Source organism: Ursus arctos, chromosome X (genome assembly GCF_023065955.2).
Source record: "Ursus arctos isolate Adak ecotype North America chromosome X, UrsArc2.0, whole genome shotgun sequence".
Taxonomy (NCBI): Eukaryota; Metazoa; Chordata; class Mammalia; order Carnivora; family Ursidae; genus Ursus; species Ursus arctos.
Window position 1 is genome coordinate 103,491,366 of NC_079873.1, and position 24,063 is coordinate 103,515,428.

Consider the following 24,063-nt stretch of genomic DNA (forward strand, 5'->3'; position numbering starts at 1 on the left):
ATATCTGTAGAGAATATAGATTAGGATTTAACATTTTATTTTTTACTTCGGACAATGATTCTCAAAAGTCAGTTGTACAGAAGAATCATCTGGGAAGTTTGCTAAATGCAGATAACTCAGTGAGTCAGTAGGACTGGGATAGGGATCTAGGAATCTGCATCTGAAACCTATGTCCTAGGTAATGCTGACACAAGTAGTCACTAAACCACACTTTGAGAAACACTATGATTATGCATCAAAAATTTTCATTGATCAATTTACACATTCTGATTCATTTTCTTGTGTGGATAAGTATGAATATGTGTACATAGGCAAGCCCTGTCTCTCTACAAATGTGCAAAGTGTTCCATAATGGCAAAAGAAGGAGCATTTAAGGTACAGATCTGAGCAAAGGTAAATACAGAGAAAAAAAAAATCAAGAAGATAGTCATTCTAGAAACAAAACAAATCTTCTGAACAGAATATTCCATAATATGTAGGTGGGGCAGAAGCTATGTAGCCATTCAGCTTCTGGAGCTCTCCGGCTCTGGGAATAGCTTTGAACCCTAAGCTAGCAGGAGAGGAGAAAAACTTTGGTGGTGCAGTTTCTGAAGACCTAAATATTGTATGTAAGTGCTAAGTATGTACAAGTTACTAGGTTAGGTGCTAAGAGACTATTAAAATAAGTTTTCTTTAACTTCAAAGAGCTCAGTCTGGTGGGGGAAGACAGACCAAAAACAAGTATTATAATACAGGAGCAGGGGTCATTTGAGCTGAACTTTAAATGTTGAGTGAGTCTAGGGTTGTCAGAGATGTGGAAGAATGGTAATTAAAACGTGGAGAACAGCATGAGTAAAAGCACAAGAGGCTTGAAAATTTGGGATGTACCTCATGACCTAGAAGTGGTCTACAGTGGCTAGTGAAGAGGGTTTGGAGAAAGTTGTATTGTGAGAGATATGTTCTGGGTTTCTGGGACAAGACCATGAATGGTCCTGAATGACTGGAAAAAAGCAAAAAACACCACCACCACCATAGTCTTTAAATGCTTGAGGAAAGGTGATATGACAAGATCTACATTTAAGAAGAACACTCCAACAGCTAGGCATAAAATGGAGCGAGAGTAGATGCAGGGAAGATGTCCTATAATTAATTGGTCATTTGGCTGCGTGGAAGAAAAACTGCACCCTGGTTGGCAATGTTTGTCCTTGCAAAAACCCGGGAATCAAGACAGAGGCAACAGAATATGAGATTTTGTTTTAGCTTAACATCTGAAGAAAGAGCACATCTAGTGGCAGTGTCTAGAAGATGCTGCGGATGCAATGATCCACCACGACTCTGGCAATAGAGGACCAGCAATGAGGGTCAGAAATAAGCAGAATTGTCCACAGTACAGTAAGCAGACAGACAGCTCTACATTTTCTATGTCTTCCAAAAGCATGGACAATGGGATCCTATGGGTGGCATACCAATGGCAAACAGCTTCTTCAGTGAAGTATCCTTAAAGATATAGAACATACTGCATAGTAGTTAAGGGCATAGGTTCTGGAGACAGACTTCCTGTGTTCGAATCCTGATTCTACTACTTAGTAATTGTGTGGCCTGGTAGACAGGTTACTTAAACTCTGTGTCTTGGTCTTCCTACCCTTAAAATAGAAATACTACTACCTACTTCATAGGAGTGCTGCAAAAGTCAATGAGTTCATACATATAAAGTATTTATAACATGGCCTGGTACATAGTAGGTACTCAATAAATGTTAGCTATTATTATTATGTATATATATATGGGGGACATACTTACTTGTGCTATGTTCAACAACCCTCAAAGGCATTAGCGCTGTATCCAAGGGATGGGGATCAGTGTAGTTTAGCAGACCAAAAGGCATCTGCATTATACTTTCCTGCATAGACAGCATGCCTTAACTATTACACATAATGAGTACCTTAAGTCCTTTTTGGAAAAAGATAGATATGAGTAAGTTTTTAAATTTGTAGATATTCTTAGTGATTCCCTTACTAAGCTAGTCCAAGCCACCTCCAGCACAACACTGGTTGGTGTATACTATCCCTTATACCCCCATCCATAAGACCTGGCTTCATGACCCTACAACATACTCAGAGATATAGTGAAGGGAAAAATCCATCAGACAACCACCTTCAGCTCCCTGAACAGCCAGATCCTAGAAATCTACTCCCTCTCTAATTTCTCTTGGCCTCAAAGAACATAGGGAAAAAATGACTGTTTTGCAGATGGAAGACTTTTTCTTTCACCAATCAGAAAATGCCAAATTTTTTAAAAAGTCCTAGTAAGTTCCTTTGCATTTATATTTAGAGTGCTTGTTCCCAGAAAGAGGAATGTGGTGAGGGATGTTAGCCAGAGCTTTCAACTACACAGAAAATTTGTCACCTGAAGCCACGTTTAATATGTAGCTTCCAATCAATTCAAAGCCCGGTTTTCCCAGTTCCCCTCCCTCTAACCCTGACCCATTCCCCCAAGTTCCCTCCTGCATTTTTTTAAGTGTCAAATTCCATTCACGTTTAAAGAATGATAAAAAGGGCTTTGTATCATCCTCTTTTCCTTTTTGCTAGCAAGGAATAATATAAGAATAGCTTTACCTTAGGATACGTTAAAGTATAAAGATATCATCTTAGATAAGGATAAATTCTAATTACACGGTCTCTGAGACAATATATCCATTATAACCTTTCCAAAAGTCTCATAAATGGGTCCTAATAATACTGACCCTATTTCTGGTTCATTTTCTTGACAATGTTCTCAAATACTCATTGTCAGATGCTGAAGAAGAGTTGTCTACGGTGTGACCATCCAATCATTTCCCCAGTATATGGCATAGTCTCTAATAAATTCAGAGCTAAGAATGATGGCTTCAAGAATGTTTCCTAAAGAGGTTTTTAAAATCGTCTACCAGAGAACTACTACAAGCTCCTTAAGTATCTGGACTTATCTGCTGAAGTGATAACACAGTTTTATAAACAGTAGTCCCTTCTTCAGTGGGACAGAAAATATGTTTTTTCCCCTTTAAACTATTGAATTTAAAATTGAGAAACCATTTGGAAATTTAAAAAGATGAGAAGCTAGTTTATTTTATTTAGATAGGTAGATAGATAAGATAAACAAAAAGTATGAAACTGAGTTAGTTGTATATTTTTCCTGTTGATCTGGATAAAATATGCAAATTTGAAAACATGTAGCACTTTACATTCATGGCCAGTATATTTGAAAATACACATACTTTTATGAAAACAGCTGTACATGTTTATTGAGCAGAATATTAAAAACAAATTAGCTTGCTTTAGAAGGAAAATATTCCACATTAACCTTTTTTATTGAACATTTTAATTCCCCCAAATTTCACAAGGCTCTACCTTCATTCATATTGATATATAAATTAATCAAAAGACTAACGTTTCTTTATACACCTGTAAAATTAATCTGGAAAGCAATCACATATTAAAATAGTTAAAATAGTTTGGAAAAAATCTCTAGAGTTCTATCAAATAAGATTTTTTTTTTTTTTACTAAATGAATACATTTAGTTTTCTTGACTAGTACCTTAAGTCAAATTTACCCTGGATCCATCAGCTGAGAGGCAGCCTGGTGTATGGGGGAGAAAAAGCACAGATACTTGAATCACATCACCTAACCTATGAGTTCGGGCTCTGCCACTTGTCAGATGTGAGACTTCAGGCCAGTTACTTATCCTGGAAGTCTAGTTTTCTTACCTCTGAAATGGAGATCATAATGCCACTGCCCTTACACCAGGTTGTCATGAGGATAAACTGATCAAGTATATGTGAAATCATTGCGTAAATATTTTACACCACATCCACTATCAGCCAGCCAATAACTGACAACTGTACTATAATTAGAAGTTATTTTTAATAGAGTAAAACCATGAGGAAATTAAACATGTATTCATTAGTGGCATGCAAATAAAATTCAATGATAAAAGGCACCTAGTTGGGTTTGACATCATTCATTAGGTCGCCCTGGAATTGAGAGATGGTAAGGAGATAATATCACTATCTTTTTAACATAAACACTTTTATTAGCATGGAGAAGTTCTTCCCAGATATAGTAATCCAGTAGCATAACAAAATCCAATATTTTTCACTGCCAGCAATTTAAACCAGTAATACAGGTCCATGAGAAATCTCTATTTATTGAACCAAGCAATATTTTCCATGAAAATGTATCTATTTGCTTTTGTAGTAGAGAAAACAAGATAGTCTCTGTTTTTAATCCAAAGAGAAAAACCACAAGAACTTCTCACATTAAAAATGTACAGAGACGGCTCTTCTGGAGGCAAGCATGCATCAGGGTGTGGAGAAAACATCCAACAAGCAGAACTCTCCAACACTTAGTGAAACAAACCAACCGCTACCCAAAGAAGAAACTGAAGCTATAAATTCAAATAAACGGGCTGCAGGGAGACTACACAAACCTGCTGTTGCTTTAATTGCAGACAATTCAATTCAGCAGCTGTTGGTCCAGGCACTAAGGTTTACTGTATGCTCTTCAGCGTAACCTTGAAATACTGTCACTCACTCACTTTTCCACATCATCTGCATGCTGTCCAATTAATGAGGAGCAAAATCAACTGTCAAACCACGCATCAAAACAGACCATGATCTTTTAGCTCTTAAGCACAGGAGCACAGTATTTTAAGGAAAAAAGCATGAATGGAGGTGAGAGTCCTTGACAATAAATGATTTTTAAACTTATCAAAACATACAGTTGTAGGAACTAAGCTTCTGTTCTGTTCAGCAGGGAACTGAAACTTTCTCAAGGTTTTTTCATTTGGAAGGATTCTTTCTGTCTAACTGCTGTATAAGAAGCCTTTTAAACAACATTCACCAATGTCTGATCAGTCTTCAAGTTCTTCATTATTATAGACCAGTATGTTTCTGAAAGCTTAAGAGAATACTTAAGGAACACTTCCGGTCCAATGATATCTTACAATACAAAATGATTTGCCGCTGGCATGTTTAGCCTTGCTGTTTCCAGCACTTTTTTTTTCTACCAGGAGAACAAACAACAACAATACATAATGTTCATCAATCTGAGTTAAATAATGAAATAAAAATAATTTACCAAAATAAATGTATTCTGGAATGCTTCCTATTTGAAGTTTCCCTTCTCTTAACTATATCCCAAATCCAGACAACCAATTAACAAATATGAGAGTTAAAAACTCAAGAGAAACACAACACACTAAGTATTTAAAAATTGCTTTTTTCTTCCAAAGCACTATGTCTTCTGTGCAAACACTCTAGGCTATATCACATACTACCAGTTGCAGACATAAGACTTGAGAAATTCAACACAAGAATACAGCAGAGAAGCATGCACAATTAAGGGATTAGGACTACCAATTTAACAGAAAACCCAGATTTTACACAGCAATCTGCTATAAACATTATAGCAAGGGGCAGGCATGTTTCATGCAGCTATTTTGTTTAGCTCATTAGAACCTTATTTGTCCTTCAGTACAGTTGAACTGGAGGCAAAATAAGAGAGGAATACACTTTGAAACAATAGGGAAATTTCAGATAAAATAAAACGTACTATACCTGTATATTGTACCAGGAACATTGTGACACTCTTCAGGGAACTGTTTCACGTTGTATCCTACTGTGAGTTATTCTCCCCTTACCCTCTTCTCTCAACAAAAAGAAAAGCCAAAGCACCCCAAACCCCACTATACACTACCCCTAATCCACCCCCCCATTGAGGAAAAAGAAAAACAGTTACAATTCAGCTTAGATCCGATGCTTCTGTTTAGCTCAGCTCCAGCCGAGCAACTGAGCTCTAGCAACGGAGCATAAGGAGGTGGATTCTGATGCCAGTAGCACTTCCATCCACTTCACTTACACAAAAGCAGGCAGTGGAAAATCCAGGAGCCTTGAAGACAAGGGCTGGAACTGGCTTTTATGAATTGCTATTACTGCATGTGTCACCATCCATCTCCAATGACGGACACTTATAGGCTGAATTGGGAGTGGAGGGGGTGGGGGGGAGGAGGTTGGAGAGCAGGTGGAGAAGCAATTAGCAGTATGTTCATCGGAGAATTCGTTCGGGATTTCATACATCAGTGCCTAAAGAAACAGCATGCAGTTGACAAATCAGAACTTTACGATTTGCATGCCTTAGAAGAAATCTTAGCTCATAGCTCCAAACGAAATAATGTTTCCCCACTCTTATAGAGCATGAAAAGTCACCCTTCTGCTTTCTCTTTCCTCTAGCTACTCTTGTTCCTGAGAAATCAACATTCAAAACGAGTATTTGCGAATTTCCCCTAAAGAATTGTATTTAAAAGGCTGGAAGCAAAGGAAATATGAAGAAATTAAATTATATCGAACACGACATCTCTTAACAAAAAGGCAAGAAGCTAATTATTTTAAGCCAACTTTTCACCCCTAGTCCCATTCCCCAGGTGCAGCTTTCACACCTATAATCACTAGATCACACAACTTTTGTGCATATATTTAACACTAGAAAACAATCTATGTATACCTAAAAATAGTTCAAAGTCAAGATGAAAAGCTAAGAGCTATATGCAAGCCTCTCTCCATAGATGACCTTAAGAAGGCACTTTGCCTGTAAGTGCTTCAGTTTTACTCATCTGCTAAACGGAAGCACATTTTTTAGACCAATTTGAAGACTAATCATGATAGGAACAAAAAGGAGATAGTCACTTAGAAAGGAAACATGACACAATTGAAGCAATATTGGGGCTGGGTATCAGGAAACCTGGATTCAGGCTCCAGTTCTACAACTTTCTAGCTGTGTTACCTTGGACAAGTCATTTAACTTCTCTGAGCTTAAGTTCCCTTGTTTATAAATTTGAGACAATAGTACCTATGCTGACCACTTCACAGGATTGTTATGAAGAACTAATAAGATAATAGATACGAAAACCCTTTTTTCAATTTTGTAAAAGACAATTCCATAAAATGGTATGGAATTATTATTGTTATACTCTGAAACGAATCCTGCCTAAATGGCTGAAGTCAGGCACCTCTATCACATTAAAAAAAAATAAAAAGAAAGAGCCAATGTAATTTCATGAAAAGAATTCTCAGTTCTTCCAATTTTAAAGTTGGAAAGAAGCACTGTTTGTTCTTAAAGTGCCACAGAGGGGAAATTGTTTTAAAGGAAGAAATTTTAAATCTGATACATAACACATCAAAGTTTATTAAAGAATCTGAAGCCCTCTAATTACTTCTTTCCTTTCTGGAAAGTCGGTTCATTTGTTTTCGTATGGTCTAATATTATGTCCCATCTAGAATGCAAGCTACAGGACAATGAGCTTCACCTTCTGTTAGGTCTTTCTATTAACCTGGTATATCCTCACTTCCCAGTGTATGTGGAAGGATTCAGTCTGATTAGCTAAATCTAAATCCACAAGGTAAAAATCCTAAGTCATGTTTTATGAGGCTCCAAGCTGCCCTGATACTATATATATAGTGACCAGCTGGCTTAAGCTGGGACACAATTTTAGCACATGAAGTCCTGGGGTGGCCACACCTGGGGCACTAAATGATCTGGGCAATGTTTGGGGACCTATGGTTTAGCCAAATCCCATATGTCCTGATTTCCATCTGTATGGTGGTTACCCAAGTGTGTGTCTGTCCACATGGGCCAAATCTGAAGCAGCCCCCCCCAAAAAAAGTGGGAGCTATAGCAGAAATATCAAATATCAGCTCCCTTTGGCCCCCTCTAACACCATCTGTGTCCTCAAACAAGTGCTGAGCCCACTTCCTAAGAAAAGAAAGAAAACTTCCTCTAATTGCCCCCCTCTGAATGCCATTGCCAATACAAAAATGCCAGTAAAATATGTATCCAAAATCTATGTTAAGTCAATGGGGAAAATGGATAATATGAATCACAAAGAGTTGGGTGACCTGTAGCTAAGAGGGAGTGAACTACTAAAAGGGGGAAGGGAAGGACAGGCTGGGAGGGGAGAGAGAGGATGGAGGACAAGAGAGAGGAGGTAAGGAGAGCAAATGAATCTAAAGTGAGAGGTTTTTTCTTTTTTCCCTAAGCAGAAACATGACTGACAGCATATATTCAAGGCAATGAAGTAGGAGGTAGCAGTTTCAACCCAGATTATCAAAAATGGAAATGAAAGCATCAGAGCATCCTGATAAAACCAAATACACAGACATATACACCAAGAACCTTTGCAATGTTTCCATTATCTTGATTTCAAGTTCCAGAATATAAGCACTAATTGTTCCCTAATCCACCCAAGCTGCCTCTCAGTAGCCATCACCAAGCCTGACTGACCTTTTCAAATGAATTCCCACTGTTAACCACCTTAGATTCTGAATATTTTTGTCAAAAACAAAAATCCCAGTGGAAGATTTCAATGAACCAAGAACTTGAATCAAACCATGAACATAAAACAGGGAGAAACAACACTAATTTGCTAAACCCGAAACAAAATAGAATGCTAACAGTTTGAAAGCAGCAACTAGTAAGCTGACTTGAACCAGAAAAAAAACCTCATGGTTTTCTGAATCAATCAAACTTGTAACAAACCCCAAGAGTCCAAGCAGTTCAAATTCCTGCAAAGAGCACACACATCAAGACTTCGTTTCACCTGCCTAAGAAGCCACACAGGAACCATAAAATTAACACTGGATAAGAAGTTGGGAGAACTGGGTTCTCCTGATTTTCCCACTGTTTGATCTTGGTCAAGTCACTTATACTCTTTTGGTCTCGGCTTGCTTGCTTTGGAATGGCCGGGACTGTGGTTATCAATATCCCAGGTCTAATAGTCTATGCCAATTGTGAAATTTACTTTAGTGACAAAATAGAAAACAATTGTTACATTTGGCCCAAATTTCCAGGAAGGAGGGAGGTGGACCACCCCAACTCTCCTCATGGTTTCTGTTTCTAGCTTATTTTGAAATACGTTCACAGAAGAGTTATGCAACTGTGCTTGCTTAGCCTTGGGAATAGTCAGCCTAATATTCCTCTTCAGAATGTTTCTTTTCAAAAAATATTCCAGGAACAGTTTGTTTTCTTCAAATGAAAGCTACAGGTGAGTTGTCTGGCCCCAAACAGGAAAAAGGAAGGAAAGAAAGTGATCTAGAATATGCTGAGCACCTATTGCATGCCAGAAAAGGCATGATACTTTACATTTTTAAATTAGACCTCACAACACAGCTATATGCTAAACATTATTATCTTCATTTTATAGGTAAGGAAACTGAGGCTTACCAATATTAAGTGACTTGCTTATACTCACTCAACTGGTTAAGTGATAAAACTGGGATTTGAACTCAAGCAATCTGAATCCATTACTATACTAACCTTCTAATGATTAAAGTCTGAATGACTAAATTCCTTCTGAATTCAGTGATTCAATTGGACTTGCTTAAGTAATAAATCACATGCTGAGTCAACACAGTAAAAACAAACTTCATTGCATGTACATTGGGTTGACAATTTTTAAAAATTTCATCAGACAATGTGGTTAAGACTACTGGGCTCTGGAGTAAAACAAACCTCAGTTGCTTGAATTCTGTTGTGGACAAGGTACTTAACCATGCTGAGTCTCAAGTTTTCTCATCTGACAAATGGGAAAAGAAGTAGTATCTACCTGAGTGGGTTGTTGGGAAGCATTAATGATGTGGTACCAGCTAGCACAGTGCTTGGAACAAAACTGTTCAATAAATGCATATTAGAGCTAGCCTTGTACTCATAAGCAACAGAGCAAGAAAAGAAAGGTTATAAAGAAAAAGAAAACCGGGATTCATTGAACTCAAGTGCTCCTTGGCCTGTAGAACAGACTTAGCATGAAAGAAGTTTTCAGGGGCCCACCCATACCCTCTAAAACCAAGTTGCATCTTGTAGATTAGCATATTCATGAGGTAACATGAATATACTAATTGGTGGTGCCTAAGTAGTAGCAAGGAGACTTGTCATGCGGTCTGCTGAGCAGCAATTGTCCCTCATTTCTGGAACCTATCCTTCTAAAGAGAGGGTTGGAAAGTAGCAGATAGAAGTACTGCTGGAAGTACCAGGTGGGCTAAGGCCCTTTTCTTCCCCCAATTCTTCAAGCCCTAGCTTCTCTCTCACCCATTCACTTGTGGCCCACTTGTCATATACTCCCCTCCGCCCTCAGTTTGTTCTAGTTTTATTGTGAGTCTTTCCTTGGCTCTAGCTCTGTCTCTGTACATCAGCATCAAATGGTATTTATGGAATGTGTGTCGGGCACTGCACTAGGTGAAGTGGAGGGACATCCAAAAGTTAATTGAAGAGACATGTGTTCCATGGCCAAATAGATCAAAGATACACAGGTAGACTGGAGTTTTGACAATATAGTAAGTGCAGATATAAGATGATCTGGTTGATTTCAGAGCACAAAGTAATTTGTTCATCCAGTGATATACATACCGAAGAATTTAGAAAAAAAATGTACAGTTGTCTGCGACTTAATCTGAAATGCATAAAAAGACGTATAAATGGGTGGGTAGGTGATAAAGCAAATAGAACAAAGTATTAATTATAGAACCTAAGTGGTGGATATAGGGGTATTTACTGTACAATTCAACGGTTTCTGTATATTTAAATTTTTTCACCATAAGAGGCTGAGGATAAAGGAGAGGGATAAGGGGTATAGCTTTTTTAACTTCAAATGTTTCAGAACAAAATATCATATTTACATAAAGAAGCATAGGGGTGCCTGGGTGGCTCAGTCGGTTGAGGGGCCGACTCTTGATCTTGGCTCAGGTCACGATCTCAGAGTCTTGGGATTGAGCCCTGCATGAGGCTCCAGGCTCAGCAGGAAGTCTGCTTGAAATTTTCTCTCTCTCTCCCTCTGCCCGTCCCCCCTCAACATAAATAAATAAATCTTTTTTAAAAGTTTTTAAAAAAAGAAGCATAAATCAAAATAGGACAAAGTGTTAAAAATTGGTGAATCTGAGTGAATGGCATGACAGTCCCATATGATTTGTGAAATTTTTCTTTATTTAAAATGATTTCAAAATAGAAGGTTAAAAGATAATTTGATGAATGCTGATCCCTTTTATATGTCTCAGTTGCCATTTTTAGTAGAGAGGATATTGGGTCGATAAGTAGCAGAGAAATTGGAAAGAATGCGGGGGCAATAGTCAACCCACAGATATACCTTGGGTGCCTACTATATGCAAGACACTATGCTAGGCACTGTGGAGGATTCAAAGACACAAAAAACACAGTGCCTGCCCTGAGAGGGCTCACAGTGTAGGTGAGGGCATACTAAAGCAGTGCCTGAAAGGGTAACTGGCTGGAGCAGAGAAATTCCATAAGAGAGAAGTATGAAGATTGGAAAGGTAGGTTGGAGCCAGACTGCAGAAAGTACCAAAGGCCATGCTAAGGAGTTTGGACTTCATCCTATGAATAATGGGAAGCCATTTACAGTATCTGAGTCGGGCAAAGAACATGTTCTAAAACCGATGGGCTAGACAGTATAAACTTTTGGAGCACAGGTACCTTCAACATGTATTTGTTTTATATTCATATACTTCTGGCCCTTCTATCTACTTCCCATATCTGGATGTAGCCTTTAAGGTTTTTCAACATTCTGGATGCTGCCCATTTTTTATTTTTTTATTTTTTTAAAGATTTTATTTATTTATTCGCCAGAGATAGAGACAGCAAGCGAGAGAGGGAACACAAGCCGGGGGAGTGGGAGAGGAAGAAGCAGGCTCATAGCAGAAGAGCCTGATGTGGGACTCGATCCCAGATCGCCGGGATCACACCCTGAGCCAAAGGCAGACGCTTAACCGCTGTGCCACCCAGGCGCCCCAGCTGCCCATTTTTTAAATAGCCACTTTCTGTCATCTTTCCCGCCTCTGTCCCTTTCACTCCCCCAGCCCCCAAGGAGAGCTGCCCAGCACTCCGCTCAGCCCTGCTGACTCAGTAAGCAATAAATAAGCCTCATACAGTTTTTTAAACCAAGTTGCTAAGCTCTGAATCTCTGATTTCTTTCATGGTAATCAAGCCCCAATTACTACTGAGATCATTGATTTGAGTTGGAATAATGAATATTCAGCTAAGCAACACGTGAAGGAGTACAGGAAGGTATGTCCTGTGTGTAGAAGGAAACAACTGTTCAAAGTGATTTTTGGATATCGAAAGAAAACCTAGTGGAGATGACACTGCTGAATAGCAGCAAGTGATTAGGGTCAGATCTCTTAAAGACTGCCAAACTAAAAGGTGGACGTTTTCTGTCTCTAGTTCCCCCACCCCAGCCTCAGCCCATCCTCCAACCCAATCATGTTACTCCCACATTTAAAACCCTGTGCTGGCTCACCCCTGCCCGGCTCCTTAGCAAGCAGACTTCCTTCACCAACTGGCCACAAGATACCTTTCCAGATTCTTTTCCTGTCCCCCACCCAACTCCCAGTGATTCACACATAATATCTTAGCTTTTTCTCAACTATCCATTCTGACACATGCGACTGCTTTGCATTTGTTGGTGGTCCCTCTGCCCACCTTGCCCACCACCTCTTTTTCCCCCTGGATTCTAGGCAATGCCCACTCATCCTTTGTGATTCAGCACAGTTAGACTCTGGTCTGTGTTACCTACCTCTAGCAGTTATTCCCTCCATCACTTTTCCAGGGCACCTTATATATACCTCCTTCTCTGAAGTAATATATCTTTCCCATTGTAATATAATTATTGGTTTGGGTATCTATCTCCCCCAACCCTTAACTGTGAGCTTCTTAAGGGCAGGCAGGAACTACTTCTAATCCATCAGTATACCTAGTGCTTACCATAGGGTCTGGTCCTGTATACATGCTTAAATGTCTATTGAATAAATGAGCTTGAATATCAAGTGCTCCTTAAATTCAAACTCAACATCTCTTGAAAGGTAAAAATTAGAATATTATGTGACCAAAGTAATCCTAGTGAAGTATGTTTGAGGACTTGACTGAAGGAGAAATGGTGGCAGGACATGTTATGGGGTCTTACTGCGGAACAGTTTCTACCCCAGGAAGCTCTTACTGGCAGTTGTTGCTGGCTAAAAAGAAGAGCAGCTGGAGCGGCCAAGAAGGGCCCTTACTGGGGATTTCCCCATCGTTATCTTTCACAGTTCAGCACTGAATGAAGTAAAGTTGTTTACATAACATTCTCCACACAGTGTTTTGATTCTTCTGAATTACAGCCAAACTTTCATTTGTGCGCTGCCTACAGATACATTTGGACCAGACTTGTTAACGGGTAGTCACTGAAAGTTCTCCAGTTCACATTCTCACCTGTCGTTATTACACCAAGGAACAACATTTTGTGGGGAAGGGACCATTGAAAAACTGAGAGCCAAAAAGCCGGGGGGGGGGGAGTAGACCTTTTATTTTTCTCCTAGATTGCCAATATATTTCACTGCACCTCCCATCCTGCATTGGTTTATACTGTGTATCAGTAAAGGCAAAAAAAGAAAATGAAGACTTTAGCAAAACTTGACACTTGTAGGCAAGAAAAAGAGGAAGCAACACTGAGGCCTGGAATATAAATCTTTAGACATATGATCCATTGCCACTTCTGGAAAGTAAACATTTCAGCTGTTTTAAACAAATAGCAAAAGCAATTAGCCCCTTCTGTAAACTAAACTGAGGTATATGCTGAATTAAAAAAAAAAACTGAGTCTGTTTTGATCTTCAAAAATGTCAAACTGGTAAACATTTCGCTTTTTTTGTACATATAAATCTATGAGCCAAGCCTAGCTTGAGGAAGATTTAAGAGACATAAAATTTGTCTGAGGTGTCTGCCAAATCTCTGCAGCAGAGAGAAACCCTGGAAAAGCTGACATAGTCATAACTCTCACATCACTAGCAGGCTTGTGCAGGGCTGGACGTACACAAAGTCACTGTTCCTTCTCTCAAACTGTTTGTAAACAGAGAAGTAGACCATTTCCTTATCAGCTATCTGGTAGCTCATTTTTGCCTATATATCCCACAGAGGAAAGGGGGGGGGGAGAATAAGTCCCTACTGGCACATATCCCAATTTTCAGCTGGGTAGATTTTCATTTATATGATGGGCCTGCTTGTTAAAATCTTCTCTGTCATTTGCTCTCACACACTCATTCTTGTGTGTACACTAGATCAATCTCTGTCTCTGACTCTCTGGAAGGCATTAAAAGTAGGTATTTATAAGTATCTAGTGCAGTGTCTAACAGAGTGCTTTGCACATAAAAAGCCCACAATAATTCATCAAATGAAACTCTATCTGTAATTTCTGTATTCAACTTATTTGATCATGGAACAAGAGAATTATAGATTCTTTCTCTTGGAGTATTTAAAAGCGACAATTCCTTACAAAGTAATATCATTTTACTCAGACAATTCATGCTTAGGACTTCTGTCCTTTAAAAGCATCCATTTTTGCACAATGGGTATTATTTGTAAGGCAAATGAAGGAAAGACCACGCTGCAGGATCCTGAATGACAATATGAACACTGATACATTTTGTAGAGAGAATCAGATATCCCATATTCACCTGATTGTATGTCGTTATGGCAATCCACTACATATGTCTAAGATCACTTAACAATGCAGCAATATAGTGCACGCATGGGCTGCATTCTGTAAATAGGATTAACAGTTGAATTCAACCAAGGTCTTCCCTGGGGAGAGATTGCTGGAAAATACATCTACATGACATTTAAAAAAATAAATTAACCAATGACATTGGCTCCCATGAGACACACTGTTTCTTGTACATTCAATTCTATCACAGTTTTCCATACCTCTCTGCTGACATCCCCATCCCAAAAGACATAGAATTTCAAAACAGAAAGAAAAACAGAGCAATTGGAGCTCTTCTGTCTTTCCTGCATGAAGTGTTATGTACACAAAGGAAAGATTTCTGTACATTAGCACAATGTGAACTGTGACATGGTGAGATCATGTCAGTCTGGACTATTCTTGTTATGCTGTGGTCACATATAACTTGCCCAAGGAAATGAACAAAGTCTGTGTGTATACTGACTAAGATTGGCAGGGGCTGCCAATGAAGGAAAATGAAGAGAGCTGTGTTATAGCAGGAGGTTTCGATTGCTTCCTTTAAAAAATGTTCTTCATAATGATGATTTTTCTTCCCACTTTTATGTATTTAAATTAATTTTCCTCACCTGTAAGATAGGGGTAACTATTGCATGTATTTAATATTTTTACTAAGGATGAAATGAAATCCTGGCACACAAGAGCTAACCCATATAGCCTGCATCAACATTTGGCTAGCATTAACTAAACACCTATTATATGCCAGACACTGGCTTAAGACATCAAGAAAAAGTAAATCATAGGAGGAAAAAGTGACACTGGGGAGAAAAGCAGGGAGCTGATTTTCAAAAGTTTTATAAGCCAATCTAAGAAGTTTGGATTCTATCTTGAGGACAAGGGGCAGCCTGAACTATTTTATATAGAGCTGGATAGCTTCAGATTTGCCATTTAGAAAAATCATTCTGTTAGCACTGGTGGAAAATGAATTGGAAGGGAAGCAGGTTGGAGACAGTAGTAATCCAGGCTAGAAGTTGTGTGTGTGTGTGTGTGTGCGTGTTGTACGGTGTGTGTGGGGAGGCAGTGTGCCCCAAACTAAGGCAATGATAATAGGGGTAGACATGCAAAAAACATTTTTAATAACTTTAAAAAAGTAACAAACATACTACTATAGATAATTAGAAAGTAAAAATATGCAAAAGGTTAAAAATAGAACAATAGAACTCATGTTACCTTACCATTTACAGCAAACCACTATTGAATTTTTGTGTGTTTAACATTACAGGATAATGATAATTTCCAATGTATGCATGCATAGGGGTATGTGTATGTGGCCACATGCATGTGTATGTGTGTGTGTTTAACCTGGAATTTATCAGCTTCATAACCTGAATTTCCTCTTAATATATCATAAACAACTTTCAACATCATTAAATATTGTTAGTAACATCAAATTACATGGCTACTTACTATAGTAATCTATTCTACAGATGTACCATAATTGATTTAATCCAAATCTCTAGTATTGGGGACAAAATGCTACGTTTTTTTTTTCCCCTGGCATTGATGACGTCCTGAGAGCTAAAATTTTGGAAATATCACATTTACTTCCTCAGCATAGAGCCCTAAAAGTTGAAGTGGTAGACTGAAAGCTATGTTCAATTTTAAGATTTTTGATACATACTGAAATTTCTCTCCAGAAGGGTTGTATCAAATTACAGTCCCACTAGCAGCATCTATGAGTGGGAGACCCATTTGAGAGTGATTTCAAGGATGGAGTCAACTGGATTTGGTGGGTGGAGAGGACGGATGCATCCTTGGCAGGGTATTGGGACAGGAACAATGTGAACTCTGTCAAGAGAAGCAAAGCAATGAGCAGGCTTAAGAAACAGGTGGCTGGGTGGATAACTGATGAGAATGAAAAAAAGGTAAGGTAGACAACAGGAGAGTGGAGGAAAATGAGAAAAAAAAAGAAAGAAACCTCTAGTGAAGTTACGCATCCAGGTCACTTTACTGCTTTATTCAGCAAAATCAACTAATGTAGCAAACAGCTAATCTTCTTGTTACATTTGGCACTATGGTACGAAAGTTCCGAGTTATATTCATATGAATATGTTTATCCATTTTTTTCATCCAATAACCATTTATTAGGTATCTACCAAGTGCTAAGAGTGTTCTGGATGCTCAGGGTATGGAGATAAATGAGACCTGGCCCCTGCCCTCAAGGAGCTCACAGTCTAGAGGAGAGCCAGACACATCCACAGACAGACACATTACAGTGTGGTGCAGCCTAAGACAGAGATAAGTGCAGGGTTCCATGGAAGCCAGGAACCTAATATTGTTTCATGTATGCTTGCACGTATTTGTGTGTGGTGGTGGGGACGGGGAGAGTTGCAGGAAAGGCTTCAAAGAGGTGCTGATATTTGAACTGAGTCTTGAAGGATGAGTTCCTCAGATGACTAAGGGTCACAGATCATACTCATATTCCTTACCAGTGCCTTGAATATTTGTGCACTGCTGTCAAGGACACTCAGTAAGGCAGTGAAGATGCCTGTGTGTAATCCAAACCCATTCGTGAAAACAGCCTCCACTGTTACCTTCATGTATATATGTCCATGGCCTGATTTGCGCAGTAATATGTGCATCTTAGGATATAAAGGATAACAGACAAGTGACTTACAGACTTTTAAAAATAATTCTGATGACATTGATAGAATAGTAATAGTCACCTCTACGAAGTCCTATAAATTCTACCTCCTAAATGTCTCTTGATATGTTCCCTCCTCTCATATGTAGCTCCCTTGAGTCCTCATCATCTCTAGCTTCCTAACTGGTCAGGTCCTCTCCAGTGCATCCTAAAGTAAAAACCTCCTTATGGTGTTCCTCTTCTAAAATATTTTAATGTTTTTTTATTGCCTACAATTAGTATTTCCCAAATTTTGAATGTTATCAAATTCACACACCATATGTACTATTTACTTAATATTTGTCTTTAAATCAACATAAAACTTGTTCACTTTCTATTTCTACTAAGCCATTTCCTCCATAACATTAGATTTGATGACATAGTTCAGTTTTATCCTTTATGAGACACACCAGAATATATAATTACTAAAACTTAAAAAATGTTTGTGGGAGTACAACATCACCACTGGCAGACACCCTACAGTTTGAAAAACTATGGCCTATGGGAGCACATCCAAATTTCTTTCTTCTTTAAAAAAATTTTATTATTATTATTTTTTTAAGTAAGATCCACACTCAGCATGGAGCCCAAGGCAGGGCTTGAACTCATGACCCTGAGATCAAGGCTGGAGCTGAAATCAAGACTCGGATGCTTGACCAACCGAGCCACACAGGCGCCCTGAGCACATCCAAATTTCTTAGCACTGCAGTCAAGGTGCTTCACAAACGAGCCCCAACCTATCTTTCCAGACTCTCCTCCCAGTACAAACCTTCCTTTCCCCAAACAATCTGTACCCTAGCCATGCTGAATTCCTAAATATTGAATGGCATGCTTTGCTCTTCTCTAGCCACGTGTCTTTCACAGACTGCTCTTTCTAATCTGGAATGCTTCCCCTCTACTGTTCTCTGCCTGGCAAACTCATTATCCTTCGAGACCTGTCAGGTCACATCCTTAGAGAAGCCTTCTCCCTGACTCTCCCTTACAGTTAGACACTCCTTCCTTTACCCTTCCAATAGCACTTTTTATTTGTCTGTTATGCTACACATTATCTCAGAATTATAGGGTGGCATATACCTCCCCAGCTAAACCTAGGGAGAGCTCACATCTCATACTCTGTTGCATCCTGAACACTCCAGGTGAATAAAGGTCACGGAGGAGACCTAGTGACCTAGGAGGTCACTTAAAACAAAAGCTACAATAAAATAAAACCTAAAGTACTGTCCAGGTCCAAATAGCTTACATGTAAGACATGTTTTTTAAAGAGAATCATCTGATTCAGAAATAGCCATAGTGACTATAGTTTTGGCAGACACAATTAGCTATGGCTGCAATAGCAGTTAAGCTAATTTGGTTTTGGCAGCAACTTTACAGCAGACACATACTGTCATAGAAACTAAAAGTGAATCATTTGGGTTTCTGCCAGGATGATCAACTATACTTCAAAATAATCTTTCCTTACCACAAATGGAAAGTCAAGAACAAAACTGAACAGTGAGACTAGTAAACCATGGTGGAGAGAGCATGGGCTTTCAAGCCGGAAATCTATACATCCAAACTCCAACTCAACTCCCTACAATCCACGTGATTTGGGGTAAATTGTTTCACTTCTCTGCTTTTTAGTTTTCTCTTCTAGAAAACTGGGGAAAAATAGTACCTCTTAAGATAATGCAACAAAGTGCTTATGATAGTACCTGGAACATTATATGGGCTCAATAAATAGTCATTATTGTTGCCCAATGAAATGACTACAATTCAGATAATATGATGCATAAGGACAGTAAATGCATTTCTTAAGAAAATAAGTTTAGGGGCACCAGGTTTTAAAATGAGAACTATAGAGTGTAGCTAAGAATAGCCACTAACAAAACAGTTTATAAGACAAAAGTTCTTCTTGGGTTTAAATTAAACTCACACCTGGGACATACCACCACACTTCTTTGTGTTCTCCAAGAAATGATCTCAAATCAGGTTCCCCTAGGATGAAAAAAAAAACAAAAAATCACCCAATCTTAATTTTTTGTTTTTAGTTTTATTTGATACAGAATAATATCCAAACTATGTGGATGCTTTAAAGTATCCTGTTATTATGACCCCAAGCTTTCCAACACAATTTCTTTCCCAACCTCTCCTCGATGACACCTTTTATTCCAATCAGGCATACCCAGCCTTCACCAAAGTGTTCCCTCTTCTATCTACCCTTCCCAGATACCAATCCCTGTACCAGGAGGCATTTTCTCCCTCCTCTTTGCCCATTTCAAATCCTCTTTACTCCTTTGGAGCCGAAATTAAAATTCACCTCCTCCACAAAGCCTACCAGGATTGGTCTTGAAGACAGACGACAATGTCAAGCCTACAGCACTTCCAGGGTTACGCTTGACCTTCTATAGATCAATTCCCAACCCCATCAGTATTACAAACTTTTTGCACGCTTTTGTAGTAATAAAATAATTGATACAGTCTGTGTCGCACAGTCTACTTTATTCCGCAGTCGGTCTGCCCCCTAAATCTTTGTCAACATTAGTGCGTTATCAGTCCGTGCTGGAAACCCGGAAAGCGCTCGGTTTTTGAAAGAGGTCTAACTTGCCTTTGACTTTCACCAGAACACTGCACTGAACCTTAACCACATATTCCTCAAAAGCGAAATTTCTATCCACTGCTCCCCACCCTTTCTAGAAACTGAGGAGAAACCCTTTCCACTCCAAAGATCTGGTCAGGGAAGGGGCGGGTGGCCGGGAGGGCCAATAAAGAGAGAGCGACGCCCCCAGAGGAAGTTGTGGAGTGTGTGCGTTGGGAGTGGTTTGTGTCCAAATCTGAAAAGTACATTGAGGGAAGAGAGGAAAGAGGTCACCCAACTCCTCCGAATAGTAAGAAGGCGAGTCTAGACGCCGCCTAAGGAAGACCCCGGTCGAGAACCCTAACTTCAGATCTCTGAGGTGGCACCGGACAGGAGCAGGGTTAGACTATGGCGTTGTGAGGAGAAAAAGAGAGCGGGCGAGGTAGAAAAAGAAGAGAGGGCGCGCTCCCGAGGCTCGAAGCTCGAGGAAACTGGCAAGGAGAGCTCAAAAGCCCACCCCCGACTCCCAGTCCCGACACCCCCTCCTGGGCAGAGGCGGAGCTGGGCGGAGTTAGGCGCTGAAGACAGCGGCCCGGAAGCACCCTCCTCCCTAGGCCCCTTCGGTCCCACAGTCCCCAGCCATAGCCACTTGGGCTTTCTGCCTCTCTGACCTCCAGCTCCCCGGCTACCGAAGGGCTACTCCTTATACAGCCGCGGGAAATCGGGCCGGCGTGACAGCTTCTGAGAGCACAGCGCCCTCGCGGCGCCCCACGCCACGCAACTGTCTTCTCAACTCCCCGCCTTGCGAGAGCCGGCTTAGGCCCGGCACTCAGGCCCAGGGCTGGACTCTCACCCAACGCGCGGCTGCTTCAGCGTCTCCTATTGGTTACTGGTCACCAGGGAAGCCGGAGGCACAAGCCCTTGTCCTCATGGGAAATGTAGTTTTAGGCCGCTGGAGGCTGTTCTTCCTGGGGGGATCCAATATTGGCATTGGCGGAGAGACTCAAGTGAAGACAGAGGATTGTGGGAGATGGAGTCGAGGCACTTATTTCTGTATACCCACAATTCCTACCTCCAGGCCGATCATCCCCGGAGTTCAGATGGGGGAGGGTATTGTGGGTGTTGTAGTTTGGAGTGTAGTGCCCTACAGAATCTCCCTTCTTGGGGTATGGGGTTGTGCCTGTGGGGATAGATGAAGGTTCTAGATTTATTTTACTGTTGGTTAAGCTATTAGCATTTTAGGGGAAGCACTTTATGTCGTGATTTAAAATTCTCACTGAGTTTTGATTGAATGACTTTTTAAAAATGTTATTTATGCTCTGATAAACTTGGAATAACTGGTCCTTTAAAACTGTCATAGTGTGTTCTGTGTGACCATCTGTATCAGAATCACTTAAGAGGTTCTGGGAAAATGTATACTATGTTTCTAGTCGGGTATCGCGTTTTTCCTTTGAAGTAGTATCACAAGAGGCATAGCAATGTGGTCTAAGCCGGCCCAGGGGAAGCCCAGTTAACCCATAAGAGAGCCGCATTGTTGCCACGAAGAACAGTGGCCACATCACTGGTGTAATGCAGCAGTTTCAAACGGATAGAGAATACAACTTGAGTAATAAGAAATAAATGTATATTTTTAAGAAACTATTGTTTTAGTAAAAGACGTGTTAAAAGAGGTAGATGAAGAAATAGATGGAGACATCTAGCGCTTTCAAGAGATTTAAAGGTTGAGGAAAATGATGGCTTATTACGGTTGATTTCACTCTTAATTTTTGACTTTTTTTCTTTGTTAGAGATGAATTCTTAATAGGCAAATGGATCATTACAATTGGGTTACTACAATTTTACTGATGAGGACAACTTTTTGACTCACAAATGGAATGAATACAAAGAAAAAGGGATTGCATTTTCCTAAGGTAATTGCATAAAATTTTAAGAGAAGTGAAAAAATAAGAGGACTTAATGGATTGAATAATTTACTCACCAAACTGCTTTGTGCAAGGCTCTGGGCTAGGCACTATTGCTACAGAATTAGAAAACAGCCCTTGCTGTTAAGTAGCTCACAATCTAGGAGAGGAGACAGAGTATACAATGTGAAAAGCACTCTAAAAAAGGTCTACATAGGGTTCTACCGGACCAATAGAAGTGGAAGAACTCATTCTACTTCTGGAGGAAGCCATGATTGAATGATGAGACTTGAACTGGTAGGGTGTTTGGGGGTAGGGAGGTCAACCATATTTCATACTGAGGAATAAGAATGTGAGAGAGCGCAGAGAACACCTCCCCCAGGCCACCAAAAAACTAGATCAGGCAGGAAGAGTGAGCCATACCAATGAGTTCAAACTTTAACCTGAAAGTAGTAGAGAACTATCAAAGGATCTTAAGCAAGAACATGGTATGATCAGATGGAATTGGTGATAATTTGGATATAGAAAGTGAGGGAAAGGAAGGAGAGTCTTGTGACTCTCAAGTTCTGATTTGGAAGACTGAGTATGTGGTCATACCACTCATTTAGATAGGGAACCCAGAAAGAGTAACAAGTTTTGTGAGGGATAGGATAAATTAAGTTTTGGACACTTAAAATTTGAGGAGTCTGTGAAACATTTGGGTGGAGATACCTGGTAGGCTGCAAGGAAGTGTAGGTCTGAAGCACAGGAGAGAGGTCTGGGTTGGAACTAAACATTTGAGAGACATCAGTATGTAGATGGTAACTAACAAAGCAAATATGGATTAAATTTCACTCAGAGAGTGTTTGGAATAGTAATTTTTAGAAGGACAAAGGTTAAGTATGGAACCCTAGAAAATAATCGAGGAGTAGGTAGAGGAAGTCAAGACTTGCCTTCAAAGGAGGCTGCGAAGAAATGGCCACATAGATAAACCAAGAGAAAATAAAGTATAATTACTAGAATATAACACAGAGAGGTCAAATAAGAGGACAGAAGAGTGACTCATTCATCCGTTCAACAAATATTTATTGAGCACCTACAACTTTCCAGGCATAATTCAAGATGTTGGGAATAGAGAAGTGGGGAGAAAAAAAACACAGATAACATCCCTTAGGCCCTTTGGAGCTTATATTCTAATGGGGGAAAATCAGTAAACAAGATAAATAATTAAAATACATAGTTGTCACAAGTAATATTTCTGCAAGGCTTATTAGATTGCACATGTATACGTGTGTGTATTACACATGCAAAGCTGAGACTCTTGATCTAGCTGGTAGAAAGTATGCCTGAAAATATATCCATGAAAAGAAATACTTGAGTCTAAGAAGATGAATTTGTGAAATAACAGCCTGGGGTATGTTAGTCTGATGGGATTTATAGATCAATTAGTAGGCCATGGTTAAGGTTTTGTCAAGAGATAGTGTAAAGTTCAGGTCATGGCCACAGTTCCGGTTTATAATGTAGAATGTATTTGGCTTCAGTCTTTGCTTAGGTTAAGGCTTAGTCAGTCTGTTGCTATCTTTACAAGTCACTGTGGATCCCTTGTTAGAGGACCATGTAACCACAGTTAGGGCCCAGCTTGATATCAACATTAGGCCCCGGACGTAAAGCCATGGTTCAATCTGTGTCAAGGATGAGAGTCTGTTTCTGACTGGTATGAAAGCTCACTTGGAAGCTGTCATTATTCCAGTGTGGCCTGGATTATACCTCATTGGGTGTCAATATACAAGATTTGGGTTCAAATTTTGGCCAATATTAGGATTTAGTCTGTATAGGAAGAGGCCTCATTCTAAAATTAGTGTCAGAGCTCTCTGTGGGCCAGGCTTAAACAGACCACAACCAGGGATAGGGCTCAGCTCAAGGTTTGACTTTAGTTTTTTGGTCAGTGTTGGAATCACTTTGTATTTCTAAGCTTGGAAATCAACAAAGCCTGTTATGGCTCTGCCAGAGGCTGCTTTTCATGCTGATCTTGTTGCCTTGGAAAAGACTAAATAAGAATTTGAGCACGATTTATGTTCTGTCTTTTATCAGGTAAAATGACAATTAGTATTCATGGTTAAAGTTTATTCTTGGTCCAGCACTAGGCTCAGTCTGTGGTTAGTGTTAAGGCACAGTCACTGTGTCAATTCAACATTCAATCTTTTGTCATTTTAGGTCATTACCTGTGATGTGCCCTGGAGTTTTGTCTCAGATCAATGTTAGCATTTCATCCATAGATAATAGGAGCATAGAGATTATGGCCAGGATTTCAACTATGCATATGAACAGGATTTGGGATGCATATCTGGCCAGAGTAAGCCCAAGTGTAATTTCTGGCTTTAGCCAGTGTCAGTGTTCTGTCTTTGTTGATAGCCCCTATCAGGAATGGTCTGTGGAGCTATGTCA

The 24,063-nt window shown here is 39.7% G+C and overlaps 1 protein-coding gene across 14 annotated transcripts in view; it reads right to left on the reverse strand.

Moving 5' to 3' along the window:
- ENOX2 (ecto-NOX disulfide-thiol exchanger 2) overlaps positions 1-20,692 on the reverse strand; it is a 264,447-nt gene extending 243,755 nt beyond the window's left edge. For 8 of the 14 annotated variants that reach the window (XM_026520591.4, XM_026520589.4, XM_057314475.1 and 5 more), the window contains exons 1-2: positions 20,410-20,585; positions 19,099-19,158 (exon numbers count right to left, since the gene is read on the reverse strand). The gene's annotated coding sequence lies outside the window, so the exon portion shown is untranslated. The other 6 variants (XM_057314449.1, XM_057314455.1, XM_057314462.1 and 3 more) reach the window with 6 other exon arrangements.
- Between the last annotated feature and the right edge of the window lie 3,371 nt (positions 20,693-24,063).